Below are 5728 nucleotides of genomic sequence, written 5' to 3'. Positions count from 1 at the left end.
AGCTTCTATATAAGGAAATAGCTGTTTTTCCTGTGTGCTTGTTTGCACAGTTAAAGCAGTTTACACACAGTGTTCACTACAATGCACGTTACAATCAGAACAAATGAAGTCTAACAGTCTAATAATAATTCTGTAACAAATCTGACCTTCATTGGGGTTGTAATGTTAATGTTTTTAAATGAGATGCCATTGAAGTTTGTTTTGTTTTGATCATTTGAGAGGTTGTATTGTGCAGTTCTGACACGTGTTCTTTACATGAGCGAGAACACACTAAATAGCCGAGGCAATTTTCAACATAATTTCATCAAAGTATCTAAATACTTTATAGCAGGACGGTAGCACTAGATTGCATTGTGTTTGCAAGTGAGTAAAAAGAAATCAAATAGTTTTTAGGTGGAATATTTAGTCTCTTATGAAGAACATAAGTTGTAAAATGATAACAGTGATTTTTAACACTTGATCTCAAACGTGTGAAATGTAGCACACACACACACACACACGCACACTGCAGCTGCTTTCTCACTCCCACAGATCATGGAAACGTGACTGTGAAGATAAGCGAAAAGAACAACTTTGTGCATTTGTGTCACTGTAGAACCACAGTGAGTGCAGTCATTGTGAAACGATGTACAACTCATTTCATGTAAATGAAACTCCAAGGAAGTCCCAGTATGTGGAAAAACTGGATTTATTTGGTGCATGACTCCATACAGTGACCATGAATCAACAGCAAATTCAGATTCAGATTCAGATTCAGATTCATCACAATCACTAATTTTAGTATACTCTTGAAGAAGAAAGACAGAGGGATAATGTCCACACAGGCTGTGATGACTACTACTTACATCACAGCTCTGAGCTGTGAAACATTCAACAACTGAAGCCAAGCACATAAGAAATCTGCATAACATTTCTACAACACCTATAATCACATGGCTGTAATTAAGTGACTGCAACTGCCTCCTGCAGCACATTGTAAGAGAACCGCTGATTGACTCCCATTAAAATGGAAGCCTTTCCATAATGGCCCAGAGAAATTGAGGCTTTGTAGCAAGAGGCCACATAATAAAGGGGTCACTGGTCTTCCTCCGTTACCGTGGCAACGCACTGCAACAGAGACAGACAGTGTAGCGACTCAGTGGTGCAGCGCCACAAAGACGTCTGTGCCGTTTGCCTCTTTGTACGCTGCTCTCGTTATTTATTTTATTATTTCTTTTTTTTTGACTACACACATCAAAGTAAAAATACCAAAAGATAAACTGAAAAAAACAGTAGCTCATGTGGGGCTAGAAGACTGTTTTTGACACAGTCCGGGTGAAATTAAGCCAGTATTGTTATTATTGTCTGGTAATCAAGTCAAGTACAATTAGCCACAAAGGCATTTACAGTCTGTAGAGCAAGTGACACTCTATATCCTTAGACCCTCACACTGAGTGGGGAAAACTCCACAAAAACCCTTGGGCAGGAGGAAACAACGGGAGAAACCTCAGGAGGAGCCACAGAGGAGGAAACCCTCTCCCAGAATGGACATGTGTCACATGTAAAGAAACAAGTTCAGCAGATTAAAAACAAAACATTTACAAAGAGAGGAAAAGGAAGAAGATAGAGGAGCATTTAAAAAAAAATATTACCATCAGTATTATCTAATTGAAAGTATGGGCTTATTTATATATATATTCCTCTATACTAAGTTTATATTAAGTTTTCCAGGTTAATCCAGTTATCATCTGTTCCTGGTCATTTATCAATTCTATACCTCTATTCACCACAAGATGGCAGCAGCTTCGTCTTCAGTATATAAATCAGTTCAGTACTTGAATAAGATGTAAATGCTTGAAGTATTCTGGGTTGTGAACACGAGTGTCGTTTTTATTGTCTCATGGAGAAGATTTTATTCTGCATCTGCAAATAATATTGACATTTTTAAAAAAATGTCTTACCTGAAAACTCCACTTCAGTTTGAAGAAGCTCTTTGGATAATGCAAAAAAAAAAAAAAAAGTTTCATAGTGATCAGAACATTTGAATTATGTCATCAAGCAAATTAATTAGCCCATTAAAAAAATGCAGGTCAATATAATAATGTAGGTAAATAAATATCACAGATGCTGCGCTGAGCTCAGGCTGAGACATGCACAATAAAAAGCACACATTCCTGTAACACTGCATACCACTAACTCACGGCAGCGACAGGCTGACACATAACAAACGTCTACCTCTAACCGAATTCACCACTGCACCTCTGTTACCCCGGCAGTAAGTCACACACCACAGCAACTGCATGTCCTCTTGTGTGTTATTTAATCAAATAGCTCATTGGAATGTAAAATGTTGGGACTTTTACAGGTTCAAAAAGGCTGTAGAAATAAAAAATACAGATATACTCAATAACATGAGAGACAGGATTTTGACAGGGTCGTATGTAAACATCACAAATGCATTTTGTGCACCGTCTCACTCAGTCCGGACATCTTCATGTTCTACTTTTTCCAATTTTTATTTGGCAAGATTGACTTGTCTTTACCTTCTTCCTATGTTGTTTAAAGTGTTGCTATAGGGACCACCTGGCTTGGTCACAGTGTGCCATGCTACTCTTAGGAGAATGATCACTGACTGTGGCTATACAGTAGAGAATTTTTCAGACCCACAGTTGCTAGGAGATAATCCAGGAAGCTGGAAATGGTAAACACACAGGCATATGTAAACTTTATGTGCACACACACACACACACACACACACACAGCATGAATTCAAATGCATTTGAAGATATTTGTTAACACTGTAGAACTGTTATGAATTCCGTTATAGAACACTGAATATGTAGCGTTAAACGTGTTGTGTTTTTCCTCTTGTGATGTCACATTTGTTTTGTTGGGCGTGAATCATACTTGTGTGTGCAAAGTTTGAATTGACATAGTGAAAGGAAATTCACATATCAGGTAACCACATCTCACATGGAATGTGGGAGCAAATAACTCGACAGGAAATGCTCGAGGACTGCACTTTTTTTTTTTGCCATAAATATCCCTCTTCGTCCTTTGAAAAACATTAAATCACAAGTTTGATGTGATAGGGCTGAAGCATACATGACTTTGTTTCATGATGTTCTTTTCATTTCAATTTTAAAGGGTAGAACGACTTGGCTCCCTGGAAGAGTGGGTTCAATATTTCATGCGCTTTGTATGATTAAAAATGTAGACGGGATTAGACTCTAGGCAACTGAAAAATAAAATCTCACAAAAGCGTCACAATAAATGGATCACCATCTGCTTAAGCCTCGTGCTGCAACTATCAATAATTAGTGCCTTCTGGTCACATTATGCTCCTCATATTTATTTGTCACATGTAAACAAACTTCTACATGATGTGAATTTGTAAATATGTGTGTATATGGCCATGCATTATTCATCATCTTATAAAATTCCTTAAAATTTCAGTAGACATTCACACTAGTTTAGTTCACAGAATGTGCTTGATCTGCCTTGTGTTTCCTGTGATTGGCGGATATTTTTGCAATGTAGGTTCTCAGCCACCAAGGAAATCTGACAACTCTCTCTCTTAATCAGTATCTTTTTCCCCGATCTCAACAGAAACGCCATCGCTTTATGTTCTGAGTCAAACACAACATGTGATGTGGTGGCTTTGCATCAGATGAGTTAAATTACGCAGTATCACTCCCTGGGGAAGGGAGAATATTGAACTGAAAGGATTTCAATTTTTCTTTATCACTTTCAACGCATTATGTCAGCATAATTATGTTACTAGATAGATGAGGACATCCCAGAACCATATTCAGCCCGAGCAATTGTATATAAAGTATATAGGGTAGCTGCTGGTGACCTAAATTATATTCAGGCCATATGTGCTCATAGATAAACCTGACCCACTGTGTGTTATGTAAAGGAATCATGAGCCACTACCAACACAGGACTGTGACTTTAGAAGTTAGACCCAATTATAACAAATCATGCCAGTGATTGTACTAGGAAAGGAAAATGTTCCTATATTTAGTTTATGCATCACGTAGCTGAAACAAACGTTCAGACATGACTGGATTTAAAAAGTAAACAAAGTCTACTTAAGTCTGAAAAGTAGGCAATCCACAGTTCAAACTCACGGTGTTCTTCTACCTTGCACTTGCACAGATCTTTGGTTTAGTTCTTCAATTTGTGGCTCAACATGTTGTGCTGCCTTTGCTTATGTTTTTTTGATTTATGATATACAATGCGGTCATGTCTTTGTGTGTGTGTGACATAATCTTCAAACAAACTTAACTTGCCTTGTCTTGTTGTTGTTGGTACACCTTTCAAGCATGTGTCATCTTCCAAGACAGGTACTTGGATAAAGGGACCTTACTGCAGAATCAGCCTTGATCCATTGTAATTAAACTGACACCCAACCCGGGGTCTTTTGTTTATTTCTTGATTTCATTTTCCTCAGCAGAGCTTTCAATCTGTAACAGCAGAGAAAGCACTAGTCATGAGAAAGTGACAATGAGCCAAGGCGCACAACATTACAGTGAATCAGCTGACAGGAATTCAGTCATTCATAGTTTTATTATCAGTCATGTGCCTTCATTTAAGTAATATGTCAAAATAGGTTTTGTGGGAAAAAGGCCCTTTAAATTAATAACTAAAATCCATTGACATGCAGAGAACCTATAAGACTGTAGGATCTTGGGCTTTCCTATGATACTGTATATACAAGCATTTTGATTTGTACTAAACTGTGGTTATTAAGCTGATGACACAATTACTGCACTGAAAAAAAGAAAATGCTTGACCACTTCAATTGGTAACAAACAAGCTGACAACAACCAGTTATATGAAATTGTGTTTGTGTAACTTGTCAACAGTCCAATTTTGCAACATTTAAGAGGGTTATTTTGGCAGAAATTGAACACACCGCCCATAAGTATGTTTGTATAAGTGTATAATCACTTTAAATTATAAATAATCACCCAGAATAAGCATGTTATATGTACTTTATGTCTTGCTTCATTGAGGCTACATCTTGTGTTGCCATGTTTAAACAGCAGGCTGCAATGGACAAACCAACCAGAATTTCACATTTTGAAAGTAGAAGCTCATTATGCAAAGCAAGAAGAACAACATGCTTTCTGGTATTTTCTGGTATCATATTTTCCTGATGTGTTTGGAAAAGGAATGTGTGATCTGCAGTCTTACCGTCAGATGTCACACATTCTTACACACTGCATTTTTAACTTTAGTTTTGAATGAAATATCACCTGAAATTGTGAAGTAAATTGTGTAACGTTTCTAAATGAGGTCATGTTTTGAGTGAGGCCTAGTTGCTGTTACTTTTTAATGTGACATTTTAAGAGCAAAGGCTTTAAACACAGGGTTGTTTAGAGGCCAATTTCCTTGCATTCTGGAAACCGTCCACAGTCATGGTTACTGTACTTGCTGAATGAACCCTGGTGAGTTGTTTTTGTAATCTGTAGTTGCAGACTTTTAACCAAGCACAGGTCCCTCATATACAGTAAGCTCTTTCCCACGCCTTAGCACAGCTCCTGTGTCTCGGCAGCGGAGAAAGAAAGAAAAAGAGGAGAAGGGACAGAGAGAGAGAGAGAGAGAGAGAGAGAGAGAGAGGAGCGTGCAGTGTGGAGTGGTGGGTTACAGCTCTGGAATGTGCGCGCGCTCCCGACTCCCTCTGTTCTCTCTCGGTCGCGCGCGTCGAACAGACAGACTGCGTGCGCGCGCATCCCAC

This window comes from Solea solea, chromosome 2, assembly GCF_958295425.1.
Source record: "Solea solea chromosome 2, fSolSol10.1, whole genome shotgun sequence".
NCBI lineage: Eukaryota > Metazoa > Chordata > Actinopteri > Pleuronectiformes > Soleidae > Solea > Solea solea.
This window is presented reverse-complemented; position numbering follows the sequence as displayed.